At 33.8% G+C, this 17,952-nt stretch overlaps 1 protein-coding gene across 2 annotated transcripts in view; it reads left to right on the forward strand.

Annotated features, from left to right (window-relative positions):
• The window catches only part of LOC140452463 (latrophilin Cirl-like), a 931,875-nt gene that overhangs the window by 311,220 nt on the left and 602,703 nt on the right, over positions 1 to 17,952 (forward strand). The window lies entirely within an intron of this gene.

A 17,952-nucleotide genomic window follows, 5' to 3' on the forward strand; every position in this document is an offset into this window, starting at 1 on the left:
CAATCAAATACGCCTATTACTGACAGTTGACGTAACAAAACTTCGTCCATGCCGGCCATTCTTTCGAAGTGTTGAACACCAAGTGACGGCTGTCGTTCAGGTCAGTACTTGTACATAGTATTTGGTGTTTATTTGTATCTGTGTAAGGCCAAGATGACAAGATATACGGAAAAAGAACAAGTACTAATATTAAAATTACTTAGATATTTTCAATTGGAAAAGGAAGCTGGACAAACATTATTACCAATTTCTGCTGTTCGTGAAGTATTTAATTATTAATTAAGTATTTTATTACCCTGAAAATAAAATTGTTTTATTTACTGTTTATTTCGGCATGTTGCTGAGGCGTTAGAAATTTCGTCTCTAATTGTTTTGCTAGGTTATGGCCGAAATATTTCACCATGAATTCGTCTAAGGATATATCTTTAAGGAAACTCTCCACTGGCAGTATTTTTCTATAATTTTATATTACACTGATATTCAAATTCTACTTTTCAGTGTTTTTAATAAACTATTATTATTGCGAATTAGTAAATAAGTAGTTTTTATGATTAGAATTATATTTTATTTATGTAATTAATTTATAAGTTACCTAATAAATTTTTGAAAACAGTCTTTTTTGTGTAACTTATACTACGGCCAAAAAGCAGTAGTTAGAATAGAAGATATAACATCAGAAGAAATAGAAGTACAAAGAGTTGTTCGACAACGGTGTATACATTCACCAGTATTATTTAATATATACTCGGAAGAAATATTAAGTAAGGCAATGGATTAACGAAATGTAGGCATTAGAATTAATGACATGATCATAAATAACCTGAGACACGCTGATGATACAGTTCTTTTAGCCGCATTACATGAAGACCTACAGATACTTCTTAATTAGGTGACCGCAGTAAGCGAAGAAGAATATGGACCATCACTCAACAGAGCAAGAAATATATGATAATAACAAAGACAACTCAGGACATTCGTGAGATATGTACAGAATCAGCCTATTGAAATAGTAAGAGAATTCAAATACCTATATACAACTATTAATGAAAACAATGACAGCTCTCAAGAAATACGAATCAGAATCGAACAGGCCAGAAGCCCATTTACAAGAATACAGAGGCTTCTCTGCTGTAGAAACTTTAACCTTAAGTTAAAAATATGACTGCTGAGGTGATATGTGCTATCCTTATTATAATACGGTATGGAAGCGTGGACACTAAAGAAAATTGACGTGAGGAGACTAAAGGCATTCGAGATGCGGATGTACCGAAGAGTATTAGAGATCTGATGGATAGATGGAATAACCAACATTGAGGTAATGTGACGTATGCATAAGCAAAGAAAAGTACTCAAAATTAAGAGGAGAAAAGTGGGATATATGGGCCATGTGATGAGAGGAGATAAATATCTAATACTCCAGGTCATTATGCAAGGAAAATCCGGAGAAAAAGATCCATAGGAAGGAGATGTAACTCATGTAATAACGACTTATTTAGAGCCGCGGTCTTAAAATTAAAAATCGCTGTGATGATTGCCAACTTTCGACGCGCAGACGCCTTGACGCCAGATTGCCTTGAGAAGAAGAAGATACAAAAATTCAATAAATGAACCATTTTGTCGTCGATTTTAAATATTTCCATATTTATAAATTTAATAAACAATATTGTTTACTTTTTATTTTTACTAATATACGGGATTACCCCCATTACAATAAAAATATATCTTAACATATTTTGTAATAATCAAATCTACTCAGATGACCTTGCAATAAAAATACTAGTAATTCCACAAGCTTTTCACCTGTGGCTAAGTACGATCCTGGCATATGTCAGATTCTTCAATAATTATATGAAATAATTCTCGATACACCTAATTCATTCTATGACGTCATAATTAATGACGCACTGAAAAGTACCTCTGGGATGTTCTTTACTACGCTTGCAATATCATCGGATCCTACCAAAGAACTTTTTTGAAAAATCGACCTACCTACATATTATAATCTACCCAATTGTAGAATTATTATTAGAAATAGCTATGAGGAAAATTGAATGTAAAGTGCGAGCACAAAGAGATATCTCAAAACCGTTTAAAACAAACAGACGACTGCGCCAAGGAGATCTGTAATCTATTGTGACCTCTGATCGACAGTAAATTAGACACTCGACAGTAAAGGATTCAAGGACTGTTAGACAGGTGAAAGTTTACGAAGACCTGCAGCGCTATCTGTTGATGATTTTATTATTACGTTGTCGTTCATGTATAAATCTTCTGTATCTGCTGAAGTTGTTGTCGAAACTTGCTATAGTCTATTCTTCTTTTAGCTTTCTCATCATATAACTCAGATACTTGAAGTTCTCTGCAATCACTACTTGATCATCTGCAAAAATTATTGTTTATAGGTATTCGTTTCTAGTACCTTCATTTATTTTGTTTTCTTCTCTGATTTGGTGTGTTTTCACGTATATTTGAAATTTTACGTGAATATTTTACGTCGGTATTTGTCAGTGACAATCGTCTTAATTTTCCCAAATTTTTTTGTCTGGAAAATGGTTTGATACAGTAATTATGCTAGTGACTTTTAGAAGCATACACTTGGGTTACTATTATAAAGGGATATTATCTTTATTGAGACAACAACAAAACAAGAAGATTCGTATGAAGATTAGTCTGAAGATAAGATAGCACCAAATTGTAACGAATTTGTACGATAAAATTCTAAACGCTTAACGTCCCAAAACAAAGACATTCTCACCCGAAAAAATGTAACGATAACGGCAGCTAACGTCTTGAGGTTTTTTATTTAAATTAGCCGCTAATGACTAGTGTAGTTGGTCCAAAAAGCAATTAGCCGCGCTATTTATCTTTTTACGGATAATTTTCAAAGCAAGACGGTAGAAATTCCCACATTTACTTCAATTCATACGGGCGTAGTAAATTCAGATGCAACAAAAAGTTTTTTAGAAATCAAAATGGAAGTTTTCCGTTTATAAGGCAAATAATTCATTTATTGAAGAGAGAAAAGAAAGAAGAGACAACGTAATGTTGGTGGTGTACGTTTTCATAAAAGTGAACTATTTTTTGTTTTATTTACATATGTTTTATATAACAACGTTTTATTGTTGATAAGTGGCACAGCAAAAGGGAGAAGCAAAAAATGTAAAATTGAGGTAAAACAAACCAAAAATAACGCTACCGACATAAATACAAATTTTTCTACACTATTAACCGCACATTTTTTATATAAAGAACTGTTTTTATTATGAATATATAAAGCAAGCAATTTTATTAAAAGACAACGTGAAAAGCTCGGGTTTTCTTTCAGAAAAATATTCCCATGAGATTTTTTGCATAATCAATTTTTTTGGCGCAGACAAATTGTTTTTGAATTTTTTGGATCATTCTGAGTAAAATAGGTCTCCTGTAATTTTTCTGTAAACTTAATCGTTTTCGAGTCATAAATAATTTAAAACTGAAAAAAAAAACGCCAAAGTGCGATTTTTAAGGTTTCAAAACAAAAGTAAAAATACTATTTTTTAATTCACCAAGGACCTAAATGCAAAAAGACAGTATCAAAAAAATTCATTTGATTTGAACGTACTCAAAAGTTTGGGGGGATTTAGGGCTCCTCTTAAAATTTTTCTTGTGTGCTTAGATTTTTTTGTTTCCTGTGTATGAAAAATTCTTTTAGAACAAGAAAGTAACGTGTCCATTTTTATTACAAAATGTCAAGTAGTTTAGGAGATAATGCAAAAAAACAATTTTTATTTTTTAACTTCAAAGGGCTGTAACTTTTTTTGTGTACACTTTTGTACAAAGGTAAGTTGGATTCAATCAATTTATTTTTGTCGTCGGAATGCGTGATTTAATTTATGACATACCCTTTTTGAAACGCCCTATATATATATATATATATATATATATATATATATATATATATATAATCTCTTATTTGGGAATAGAATCACAAAGATTCATACAAAAGTATACTGTTTCATACATAAGCATCTTATTAAAGCTGTTTGATTTTATAATAGTTAGTTAATGTTTTTTTTGTAGTTATTTATATTCTAGTTATGTATTCGTAATTTATTCTATAATCTTTTAGTATTTACCGTTAAACCAGAAATGAGAACACCATTGTTTGTGTTATAGTTCATCAATAAAATTTATTGCTCTTTGTTTATACAAAACAAAAATAGACACCTGAAATTGGTTTCGGCATGTGATATGAGCTTTTTGATATCATTTCAAACGTACAATCGACGACAATTTATAATGAGGTTGCCGAAACGAACTAGGAAAATATCCATAAATATACGATAAAGACCTCCAAATCGTATAAATTACACATAATACGGAATAGCTTTAATGACATACATAAATAATTAACGACTACTGATTTCTTTTGTACGCGAAATGATCTTTTTGAAAAAGAAAATGATACATGTGGTCTATATTTAGCATAATCGTGAAAAAAATGTGTGGTTTATGATTCCTTTTAATTACTATTCTCCTCTAATAATGTTTTAGAATAAGAAAGTGTTTCTTTATAATCCACAAGGAAACTAAGCTTCTGTAGCTGGCTGTATACCATGTAATTTTTTGTTTCTTTGTGGTATTTCAACTACCTAGATAACGTCTTCTAAATGAACTAAAACCTATAAAACAAATTGTTCTTTGCTCAATTGCACAGGCCAACAAAAAAAAATTGGTTGAAAACGTTTTTGACTTTAATAGCTGATTTTTATCGATTTTTATGTGCTGAAACTAAATTTGGTCTTAGTTTTTTTGTATCACCTATAGTTTCTGAGCAAGCTGCTTTTTATTATATAGTTTAAAATGCCTACACTATATATGGTAAATTAATGAAACGCTATGTTAAATCACGATTGTGGTTTTTAATTACAGTATTTTAATTGAAATAATAATACGGTGTATTAATGCAAGTTTCACTAGTCAGATGGAATGGGTACATACTTCCTTTCTCATTTTTCTTTGAAGCTTCTTGTGTAGCTTATTCTGTAATGAGTCGCTAGTAGAACTTCTCGGAGAAGTAACCAATAGTAGTCCCCCATCATATTGGTATTTTTCGGGAAGTAATCAAGATGACTGTTCAAAAAGTAAATATTTAGGCTCATCAAAATCTGAATTTTTTAAACTTCTTAACATGTTAGCTGCAATAATCTGGTCTTCTGCATTTTCTAAGAATTTTGTAATAACTTGCTTGAATGATAGTAATGATACCCATGCTTCTTTCTCATTTATTTTCTTTGTGGTTTCAAAGTTAACGTCGAACATCATTTTTCGAATGTCGGGTCCTACAAAGACCTTCTTTAAATTTAGCTTCTGAAATTTTTAGGATAGTTTGCCACAGATACTTGAAACAAAGTCCATCTTGGGGCAATGCCTTTACAGACTGTTTCGTGAGGCCTAACTTTATATGTAGAGGTGGTAGGAGAATATTTTTAGGATCTACAAGGCGTGAGTCATCAGGAAATTCTTTGTGAAGTGGATAAACCTGGTGTTTGGCTCTTCTGTTAAAAAACATCTACAGTAAAACAACCTACCCATGCAATCTCGTCCTCGACAATGCCCCTGCTCACCCACCAAATCTTGAAGATGATTTACTCGACGAGTTCAAGTTTGTAAAGGTTCTCTACTTACCACCCAACACCACTACTATCCTGTAGCCCAAAGGTCAGCAGGTGATTTTTACTTTTAAGAAATTGTACACCAAGCACATTTTTCGGGGCTACTTTGAGGTGACGGAGAACACAAACAGTACCCTTACACTTTAACATCGTGATATGCCTAAGAATTATTGGTCAGGCCTGGCTGGGTGTTACAACGAGGACCTTTACCTCTACATGAAAGAAGCTGTGGCCTGAGGCTGTAGCTGAAAGGGTCTTCAAAGTATAGGAACCGAAGTGTCAGTAGTAGAGGAGATTGTTTCTCTGGGAAAATCCATGGGTCTGGAGGTGGATGAGAGAGATGTAAACAAACTCGTCGAGTAACAGTCTCAGGACTTGACAATCGAGAAGTTACACGATCTACATTCGCAGCACCATACTGTGGTTTAACATAAAATTGATTTTGAAGAGGAAGCAGAGATGGAATAGGTTATCTCTACAAGAGATATAAAGGAGATCTTGAGAATGTGGGAGAAAGATGTAGAGTTCGTGGATAAAAATTACCCCGCAGAAGTTGCAACTGCTCGCGGATCGGAGTTGTTCAACGAAACTTGTCTAACTAATGTTTGCCACATCCTGAAAGGAAGAAAGAAACAAACATCTTTGGACAGTTTTTTTAAACGATCTGCAGGTGAAAATGAGCAAAGCGTGAGGAAAAAAGAAAATACCAGTGACGAAAATTAATTTCCTTATGTTTTTATAGAATATGTATTTGTTATTTATAAATAAATGTTTCTTCTTGTAAATACATTTATCTTATTTAAAAACACTTGAGGTGGTGTTTTGGAAGCTGGAACGGATTAATGGAATTTCAATGGAGAAAAATTACTTTGAGATATGAGCAATTTGACATACGAGCAGAGTTACGGAAAGAATTAAACTCATATGTCGAGGTACCATTATATATATATATATATATATATATATATATATATATATATATATATATATATATATATATATATATATATATATATATGTTTGTATGTATGTATGTATACATATCTGATTTTCATAGCTTACCATCTGGATTAGCATGTGGCCTTACGCCTTTCGATGCCTAGTTTCCATTCTCATCTGTCTTTCCAGTCTCCGGCCTGAAGATTTCTCGGAGATTGCCCTTTGAACGCCACCTAATTATATCTGGTTTCGTTTTTTTTCTTTTTTGATACTGATACCCATGTCAGTAATTACCTAGGAAGCTCTTTGTTTATCCATTTTATTTTAATATTGCTCTATCAAATGAACTGTTTGCCTTCAATTTCTTTGATTTTCTGACGCGCCTTCGCCAGAAATATCTTTCTAATGAAGCGATGTTCTAGGGATTTATTTAGATATCATGTTTTGCATTCATATAGGACGGTACTCTTAGATACTGAGTTAAAAATAGGTTTTGTTTCTCGAGACATATCTTTGGACCACAGCATTGAGTTTAAACAAATTATAACGTTTTTTGCTCTTAAACCATTTTTCTAGTTTGTTTTTCGTAAGCTACCTTAGCTTATTGTTGTTCCTAAATATGTGTAGTCCTTATATACGTATATAAGCGTTACCTATATTAAATATTTCATATATGGGAGTAAACTACAATGAATTTTGTAACGAAAAGTATATTTTTTTGTTTTAATTTGCACATGTATAGGGTTTTTGTTTCATATACGGATAGACCCCATTCTCCATACTCTTAAAACAACATTGTAGCCATAAATTCTATGTCTTCTTTGTCTTTGGTTATAAACACGTGAGCGAAGTAAAGGTTGTTTCGTTCCGCACATGCGATGGCCTCTGTATTTAATAAGAGGATATCAGAAAAGGGTCTGGGTATACAAGTTCAGTCTAGAACTCAAAGTAGGCGTTATGCCTTACAAATACAAAAATAGCGAACTGGACTGTAATTTAAAAATAAAATGTAAAAATGTGATCGGTGCGTAGTGTTCTAAGTCGTAATCCCTCTTATTCTTCTATTTCATAAGGAACATATTCTTCTATTAAGTGTTTAAGAATTTTTTGTATATTGGACTAAAGTTTCATGAATTTTAATGCATTGTGTATCATTTCGGTATCCACATTAATATATTCTCTCTAAATGTTAAAACATATAGGGAATAATATAGAATATCTTCTTGGAGTTCTTTTGTGTAATGGTTCCTCCACGTGTTTACCGGAATGTGTTGTAGGTTGATTTTATTTGACGTACCCATCTGCAAAGCTCTTATTAACTTTCATGCTTCCTTCAGTCTTGATCCTCCAATAAAGCAGTCAGACAATTTTCAGCTGGTATTGTTCACATATATTCACGGTCCATGTCCGAAGGAATGGACAAAAGCGACACTGTGCCCTTTTCACAAAAAAGGCGACAAAAGTTTATGCCACAATTACAGGGGAATAGCCCTACTAAATGTTGCATATAAAATACTTGCAGTATATATAAAAGATAAACTATCTTAAAATATAGATATTGACATAGGGGAATATCAATGTGGATTCAGAAGAGGGCACAGCACAGTGGATCAAATTTTCCTACTGCGCGAAATACAAGCAGAAAGCTACGAATATGGGAAACCTACAATGGCCCTATTCATCGACTTTAAACAAGCGTTCGATAGGATAAAACGCAAAGAAATATACAAAGCACTACGTGAAATGGGAATTAGTGAAAAACTGATACGAATGGTAAAAGTGACACTCCGAAAAACAAAGAATAGGGTTAAAATAAATGGCGAAGAAACAGATAAGTTTGAGGTCAGTGAGGGGGTGCGACAAGGAGACCCAGTCTCATCGCTGTTGTTCAGTATCATTCTCGAAGTTACCATCAGAGAAGCTGGAATCAACAGGTCAGGACTTATATATCAAAGAAAACACCAATGCTTAGCATTCGCTGACGACATTGTACTGATAGCCAGAAGTAAGCAAGAATTAAAAGAAATAATAAAAAGATTAGAAATGAAAGCGAGAAAGAAAGGGATGTACATAAATGAAGAAAAGACCAAATATATGGAATGGACAGAAAGAGATTACCTACAAGAACAATATCTGACAGTAATAACAGATGAAAAAATATATAAATTCGAAGAAGTAGAAATATTCCAGTATTTAGGAGCGACATTCACAAGAAGACCAAATATGAAGGAAGAAATCCAAGCGAGAATTATGGCCGGTAACCGTTGTATTTTTCACTAAACAAATTATTAAGAAGCAAAAACATATCTAGAAGGGTTAAAAGATAAGAATATATAAGACTGTAATAAGACCTATTGTATTATATGCCAGTGAAACATGGACAATGAACAAATCCGAGCAAGTCTTGCTGCAAGTCTGGGAAAGAAAAGTCCTCAGGAAAATATTTGGAGGTAAATTATGGAATGGTATATGGATAAAAAGACCAAATATGGAATTAGAGGAGATGTATGGAGAGCCGAATATCGTAGGGATCGTAAAATCAGAAAGACTGAGATGGTTGGGACACATCCAAAGGATGTAAAACACGAGACTGCCAAAAAGAATGCTAATGGGAGGAATAGGAGGGAAAAGGAAGAAAGGCAGACCGAAAACCAGGTGGAAGAAGGATGTTGAAAAAGACATAGAAAAACTTAAAATACCAAACTTGTAAAATAAAGCAACAAACAGAAAAGAATGGAAAAGAATAGTGACCCAAGCCATGGGCCTTCCAGGCCTGGAGAGCTATATATATATATATATATATATATATATATATATATATATATATATATATATATAAGAATAAGAAAAAAGAAGTACTTGTGACTCGTTTGGAACAAATATATAACTGTTTTGGATGGGTTGGAGTCAATAAAAGGGCTATTGGTTAACTATATTTTTTTTATATTCTCGAGCTTTCAATTGTGTTTACAATTATTATCAAGAGCTAAAAAAGACAAAATACTTACAAGGTTGAACTAAAAAGAAAAAACAATTTTTGTTAACTTAACTTAAATAAAAATTAGTTTGGTAAGTAAAAATTACTGCTAATACATCTTCAAAATATTTAATAAAAAAAAAAAATGTTTTAATCCAATAAATGTTTCTCCGAAAATTTTTATAATTTTGAAAACATTTTTTTAATACAAAAATAATTGAGTTCAAATAACAACCAATTACAAATAGCCTCAATGTCATAAATGCCAACATAAATTTTTTTATTTTTGACAATTATATTGCCAAATATAATTTGGCTTTTGATTTTCGAACCCTGGTATTTTTTTTGAAAAGTTACCCCTCGATTCATCCTCTTCTGTTAAGAACTTACGACCGGCTATATTGGTTGTAAAGCTACTAAATTCATCAAACAACTACCATAGGCAGAGTTGATGTTATATAATATGATTTTAACCATTCCTTTGGGAGTTTGCCGTTTGTAGATCTCTGGAAAATTTGTTGAATCATTCGCTATAATTTTTTAAACCGTGTTTTACGAGTTCCGGTGAGATACCTCCGAATCCGAGCGCTTTTTTGTTCTTGTTGCCTTTTATAACGTTTCTGATTTCTTTTGTGCGTCCCATTTGTTATGAATTGTGATCTTTCTTATATTGTTGTGGTCTTAATATATTATGGCAAATTGCACTAATTAAATAATATATTTGTACGTAAAAAGTATAACAGGTTAGCGTTAACACAAAATCAGCCTTCTCTTTCTTCCTTTGCCTTTAATAATTTATTGTGTTATTTTATACTGTACATATTTGTTTATTTATTTTGTTAGAAATTGGATAGCTTTACCAAAAAAGCAATTAATTCTAATAAAGTTAAAACCCTTTTCACCTTCTCCCAAATGTTTACAGAGCCTGTCTGGGTTATAGCTATTTTCTAAAACTATCGTAAACAAAACGAACTAGAAAATAATTTCTCCCTTCGCCACTTTCCGTACTCTAATGGATTTTCGTCAAGACACTCGCCAAACAACTCAGTGACAGCTCTTCAAAGTTTCATGTCCAATCAACTAACTACGAGTTTAAAATGGTTCTTCTGAAAAATTGAGAGTTCTTGGGTTAGACGGCCTTTCCTTGCGGCTGTTTATATTCATTTGTTTTAAATAACGTTAATTCTTGAAACGGTTGGTGTTTCTACTAAATGAGATGAGACTTTAAATGGCTTAAAATTAAGATGGTTTTTCCCTTCCTGTCTTTGAGTTTGAATGTTTAGTTTTTGCTACATATCTACTGCATTCTTAGAATTCCCATGCGTTTATTCTATTATATTATTACTATTACCCCTTCATTATTGGCTCTTTATCGCCTTAGATATTTTCTTGTTTAGTTATTTCAGTTCTTGTTTGTTTATTTTTAAATTTTCTCTGAGTGCTCTCCATTGTTCTATTTTTATATGGTTTTATTTTACTTATTTGTTACTTTTAGAACACATCTTTTTCTGTACTTCCTCTATTTATCCGCTTATGTCTTTATTTAAAATGTTTCTGGTTTGTGATTCTTGTATTTCTTTGAGTTGTTTTTATGTAGGTAGCTTCTAAACTCCTCTCTTTCTTCTGGGCTTGTACATGTTTTTGCTGTTTTCTGTTTTATCATTTTTTTTTTCGGTCATGTTTCAGGTTTACCTTTAAAGTTGCTCTTACTATGCGATGGTCGTCTCCTGTGGAAAATGGATGTTATTACAAAAAGAAATACATGTCTGTGATACAGTTATCAATATGTTTTCTAGTTTTGCCATTTCTATATTTTTTATAACAACAGTTGCTCATTTGATGTATGTGATGTTCGAACACGAATCTTAGCATAGAATGCTGTTTGGAACCACTGCGTCATTTCTAATAGGACTATCTAACATGACCTTGTATTGTCATTTGTTTGTTTAGAACCAGGGCTCGTATTTATAGGCAACAAAAATTAAAGAAAAAGGCACCTATATAGGCAATATAGGCAAATAACTTATTATTTATAAAACAAAGTGAATTAACTTAATATTACCCTTACACAAATATATTTACATAACATAAAATTATTAGTAACGTAATAAATTAATAAGTAAATAATTGTTAATTAATAATTAAACGTTGTAAACAATTAAAATTTTATCATTAACAGCTACAACTAAATGTTTTTTAATATTTTCAGTCTTAAAACTAAATCTTCGATCGCTTTAAATTAATTTGTACATTAAAAATGAACTACGTCTTTAACTCTTTACCTCTTAAGTCCTCTGTCACACAAACCTTCCATCTTCTCCTCGGTTTTTCTCTACCTCTTCGTTCATCAACTTCTGGTAGCTCTATCATTCGTCCCACATAATTTTCATCTCTACGTCTGACATGACCAAACCATTGCAGTCTTTGTTCTTAAATCTTTTTTGAGCCTGTAGTCACCCCGGCTCTTTCCCTAATCAAGTCGTTTCTGATCCTGTCCCTTCTAGTCTTAACCAACATTCACCGTAACATTTTTATTTCAGCCGCTTCTTCTTCATCTTCTTTTCCTGGATCTGTTTTACATGCTACACTTTTCCCTTCCTTTCCAGCCCTTCCACGATTTTTCTATCACAATATACCCCGCTCATTCGCTTCCAGTTAAACCAAACCGCCTAAGACCTTTGGGAGATTTCTCGATCTAATATCCAATTTGTCGTTATGTAGGAGACAATGTATTTAAATTCTCCTACTCGTCCTAGTTTTTCCCCAAGCAATGCTTCGTCTCCAAACATTCCTCTTCCTTCCAACGACATATACTCCGTTTTCGACCTGCTAACCTCAAGTCCTACCTCTTCAATAGTCCTTCTCCAACACTTCAACTTCTCGTGAGACATATCTTTGTTCTCCTCTTCTAACACCATATCATCAGTAAAGAGAATTGACCAAGGAACCCCCTCCCTTACTTTCTCTGTTAGTACATCCATTGAGAAATCAAGGCAGACATGAGCTACTACAATGCATTTTGCAAGGTAAAATTGAAGGAAAAAGGGCCCCAGGACAAAGAAGAATATCCTGGCTGGCTAACCTGGGAGCATGATATAGAAAGACCTCAACACAGTCATTCCGTATAGTAACCAACAAAGTCATCATAGCCAGAGTGATCGACAACGTTCCGAACGGATAGGCACACTAAGAAGTAGACATCCATAACAAGATTAAATAAGTAAGGACTCAGTGAAGAGCCTTGATACAAACCAACCGTGACTATAAAGCTTTCGGTCAATCCGATAGCAGTCCTTACTTTACTCCTTACTTTACTCCTTACTTACTAAATCGTTCCTCTTATACGGTTAGGTGTCGAGGATTGATTCATCTTACTTTTGATAAATTTTTTCCATTCTTTTCCATTTCTTGTTCTGCTTCTGTTTCTTGCTCTCCATTTACCAATTGCTTAATTTGTTCTCTCCATCTTTCAATTATTTCCTTTGTTCCTTCTTTGTTCATTGTATGTTTTAATTTTATTTTTTTGTTGCTTCGTAGTTTTTTCAGTGTTATGTAAAATAATTTTATATTTTCTTTGCTGTTTCACACTTTGAGAACCCAATTTTGGTTCAAAGGAATGCTCTCCGTTAGAATGGTGGCGATCGTTATTACCGACGTCGTACATTGTATTAGTCTCTCCTGATCCAGGAATTTTTTTTCGCTAACTTCAAAAATATTGTCTTCCATCCTTTTCATTTTGTTCACAAGAAATTATGTAATTACCCTGGCACTAAAAGTGACTTAATACTCAAGGTTCCAATTTTCAGTTTGTGTTTTTTATTTTGTTCAATGAGCACCCCTTGACCAGTTAAGCTTTGCCATGGATTAGGGGTCTTCGGTTTTACAGAACGTACTATAATCATAATCAGACCCATGAACTGAAGAGAAGAATCGGTCTTGCGTAGTTAGAATATGGAACACTGGGAGAAACTTTTAAAAGTGAGCTGCCCACATGCCTGAAAAAAAAGTATTTGATCAATTCGTCCTCCCAGTGTTGACATATGGAGCAGAAACACTAACTTTAACAAAAGCCTCAGCTACCAAACAGAGTCATACAGAGAAGAATGGAGCGATAGAAATAACTCTGCGACGCAAAATAAAAACGTAGAGGCCAGGAGAAGAACCAAGGTGACTGAGATCATCGAAAGGATAGCCAGAATAAAATGGAGATGGGCAGGACACATAGCTAGAATAACGGACTGGCGATCGACAAAGAGGTTATTGGAATGGAGACCAAGGGAATACAAGAGAAGCATCTGTCGACCACCTATACACGGATGAGAGTGGCGCAAGAAAGACGGGGTTGGAAATATGAGGAAGTGGCTTGTGCCCAGCAGTGGTCTTTTGAGGCTATATAATGATGACTATAAACATACTACCTTAAGAGTGCAGTATGTTGGCTTCTTCTTACCTTATACAATTCAAATGGAATTTAAAAACCGTCTAAACTAGACTCAATAGAAACATTTTTGGACGAAATTATAATTTTAAGAGTTACCTGATCAATTTAAGTAAAAACTAGGTTTTTCATTGACCACTGTGATACGATTGTAGCAATAAAAATACTTTCAAATTATGTCAATTAATATAAAAAAGTTGTAAAAGTTTTATATTATAATATCAATAGATGTAATTAATGTTCTAAATGTTCCTTTATTAAAGAGACATAGCGTATCTTGCGGCACTGTGTTTATTAATAGTTTTCTCAAGTCGATTGTTTGCAAACTGGCCTATGACGAAACCTTATAAATATCCAGGAATATGCGCTACGCCAAAGTACAGAGTAAAAACAACGTGACCCCCATTTTGGTTATTTACCTGCCAAGTGGGATTTATTTATTGCCCTTATAAATTATTCACATCAGTTACCTACATCTCCTTAATAATCTTCTAACACTCTGTGTGGTGTATCTGATTGCATTTATGTGGTTTAGAATGGACCTTAGAATGGGCTGCCGCTAAGAGCCACTTCACATTAAGTGTGTGGTCAACGCTTTATAATACGAAATTCAAAAGTGAAAAGCATCCACAAATAGCGGGGTTTTAAAAATTTAGAATTAGCTGCACGATGCGAGGGATAAGCTACCATAACCGAGGTCGGACATTGGAGACATTTTTTATCTAAAGATAGTGACGTTCCGAAATTAATGGAATTTTATCTCGCCCAATTTTTATTGCATATACTTGTTATTGTTCGCTTTAAGGCACCGTTTGGCTCTCATCTAGGAGCTATACAAAAAAGTCATAATTTTTAAACGATGCCTTCCATCGAGGTTTTTCTAGAATGTATTTATTTTTAATAAAAACTGGACAAATTATACGTGTTATGGATTATACATGTTTTTTTTTTAGAATTTTAGTTGCAGAAGCTGTTTATACACTTTATTTGGTATTGAAATAGAGTTCTAAACTCCAATTATGTATACAAAACGATTACAAAATGGATAAAAATATTTACGTTGCAATGCATTGTTTACCTTCCACGTCCTTTAAAAGGTCCAATTACAACAGACATCGGTTTCTATATTTATTGTTATAGGTATGCCTTCGGGTCAGATGATTTGTTAACAAGTCCATAAACTATGCATGAAATAAAAAATAATTAGAGATTATCGAACAATTTGATTAAACCTAGTCAAAGAGACTTGCACACCCCTTAGAATGACATTCGGGTGTTACAATCCATTAGAGCGAGGTGTATTGATTCAATCGGCACAATATTTTTATTTCCAGCATATTTATAATCTTTTCTATATTTTGTGTGTACTCCCTCTAGTGTCTATATACTAGGCCAGTAGATTGAAATGGCTTACTGATAGGCTCCAGCTTCTTTATCTTTTATTTCTTGAATAATTTTTGAACATTGGGCGAACGGTCCTTTCCGTTCGCCCAATTTCCTATCATTTTTTGACTTCTCCCAACTATTTTCTCTATTCTTTCCTTATTTTGAAGTTTTCCATTTTAGTTGATGAGCATTTTAAGTCTTCCTTGGGATGATTTTGATTGCTTTATAATTCAATTCTACTGTTAACAACAAACAGTAGAAAAGAACAAAGGTTTAAAGATAATGAAAAGAGAACTCACACAAAGTAAAAAAGAAATATACAAGCTAGAAGATAAAGACGGAAAGGCAACAACAGATAAACAAAACATTCTGAAAATAACTAGAGAGTTTTATAAAGACCTCTATACCAGCCAAAGATCACAAGAAAATTTACCGACACGAGTAAAGACTCTCATAAATCAGGGATCGGAAATACTTTTACCCATTACTGTGTCAGAAGTAAGATCAGCTTTAAAGGAAATGAAGAACCATCGATCGCCTGGTGACGATGGACTCGTTATTGAGGCAATAAAAGCAGGAGGAGAAATTCTATTAAAATCAGTAAGCGAACTGTTTAATAAATGCTTACATGCGGGTACGATTCCTAAAGACTGGAACAATGCAGTGATAGTCTTGTTACACAAAAAAGGTGATATTACTAAATTAGAAAATTATAGACCCATCAGCCTCTTGACACATATGTATAAACTCTTTATGAAAATCTTAACAAAGAGACTAACACCTAAACTAGATTTCTATCAGCCCAAAGAACAGGCAGGCTTTAGGAGAGGATATGGCACAAATGACCATTTGCACACCATAAAGATCTTAATTGAAAAATGCATCGAGTACAACATACCACTGGTTCTTGCATTTGTCGATTACGAGAAGGCTTTTGATACTGTAGAGTTTGAAACCGTACTGGAAGCCCTAAATCAAAGCCGAATAGATTACAGGTACACGTCACTAATCAAAAACATCTACGAGAACGCTACATCAAGTATACGACTACACGAAGACACAGAAAAATTCAGCTTAGGTTGAGGAGTAAGACAAGGAGACAATATTTCACCAAAATTGTTCACGGCAGCTCTAGAGTCAATATTTAAGAACACCCAATGGCAAGATATGGGCATCAATATAGATGGAGAAAGATTAAATCATCTGAGGTTTGCAGATGATGTCGTATTAATCGCAGATAACTTACAGGATACGGTTTCTATGCTACATTCGCTTAAAAGTCTGTCTGAAAGAGCAGGATTAAAGATAAACTTTGAGAAAACTAAACTTATGACAAATCTCGTAATGAGTGGAAATATAACTATCGACAATAATACCATACAACAAACAGACACTTACAAATATCTGGGACACGAGATCAAAATAAACAGAGACAATCAAACAAATGAAATACAGAGGCGAATAGGCCTGACATGGGCAGCATTTGGCAAACTAAGCCATATTCTAAAAAGTTCAATTCCCATGTGTCTCAAGCGAAAAGTTTATAACCAATGTGTTTTGCCTGTACAAACTTATGGAGCAGAGACTTTAACACTCACGCAGAAATCTGCGAATAAACTAAGAGTTACACAACGAGCCATGGAACGTGCAATGCTGAATGTGAGCCTCCGAGACCACATAACAAACCGACAAATCAGACAAAGATCAGGAGTTCAAGACGTCATCGAAAGAACCACGAGACTTAAGTGGAACTGGGCAGGACACTTAGCCAGAACACAAGATGGACGATGGACAAGACGAATTATGGAATGAAGGCCCAGAAATTATAAAAGAAGCCAAGGACGACCACCGACTAGATGGACCGACGACATAAAAAGAGTAGCGGAAAACTGGCTACAAGGGGCCCAGTGTAGAGAACACTGGAAAGAACTGAGGGAGGCCTATGTCCAGCAGTGGACGGGATTGGCTGATTGATGATGATGATGATGATGATAATTCAATTCTTTCCTTCACGTATAAGCCAGTGGATCTACTCTTCACTTCATGTATAAGCCATGGTTATAGTCGATTTTCCTATTGGCGTCTTTGAACATATTTCAACTGTACAATCAATATTTTTGCAATACTCAGCACACTGAGTAAAACTTAGGTTTAATTTAAATAAAAAAATATTTAAAACAAATATGTAACAAAATAAAATTATATCCTAGATAATATGTACAAAATTTAAATGTCAAACCCACGACGATCGTATCGACGCACTACTCGATGACCTACTAGATATTTTATACCTGCGACAAATAAAATATCGAACCAATATACGGTTCGTTAATACACACTCGCTTAGAGAAGGACGGATCGATCAATGATCGATCCGGCAAGGAGCGGGGGAAGTGACTAATCAACGCTTAGCCACGGAGCAGGTCTGTCTCAGATCAACACCCTAAGACCGGTAAGAAACTGCCACTAGATCAACACTCTAGCAGAAACAGTTGGACTTAAATCAACACCGTAGAGCCAGTGGAGTTGTTCCCAGATCAACACTCTGATTGAACTCG

This window comes from Diabrotica undecimpunctata, chromosome 10, assembly GCF_040954645.1.
Source record: "Diabrotica undecimpunctata isolate CICGRU chromosome 10, icDiaUnde3, whole genome shotgun sequence".
In the NCBI taxonomy this organism is placed as follows: domain Eukaryota; kingdom Metazoa; phylum Arthropoda; class Insecta; order Coleoptera; family Chrysomelidae; genus Diabrotica; species Diabrotica undecimpunctata.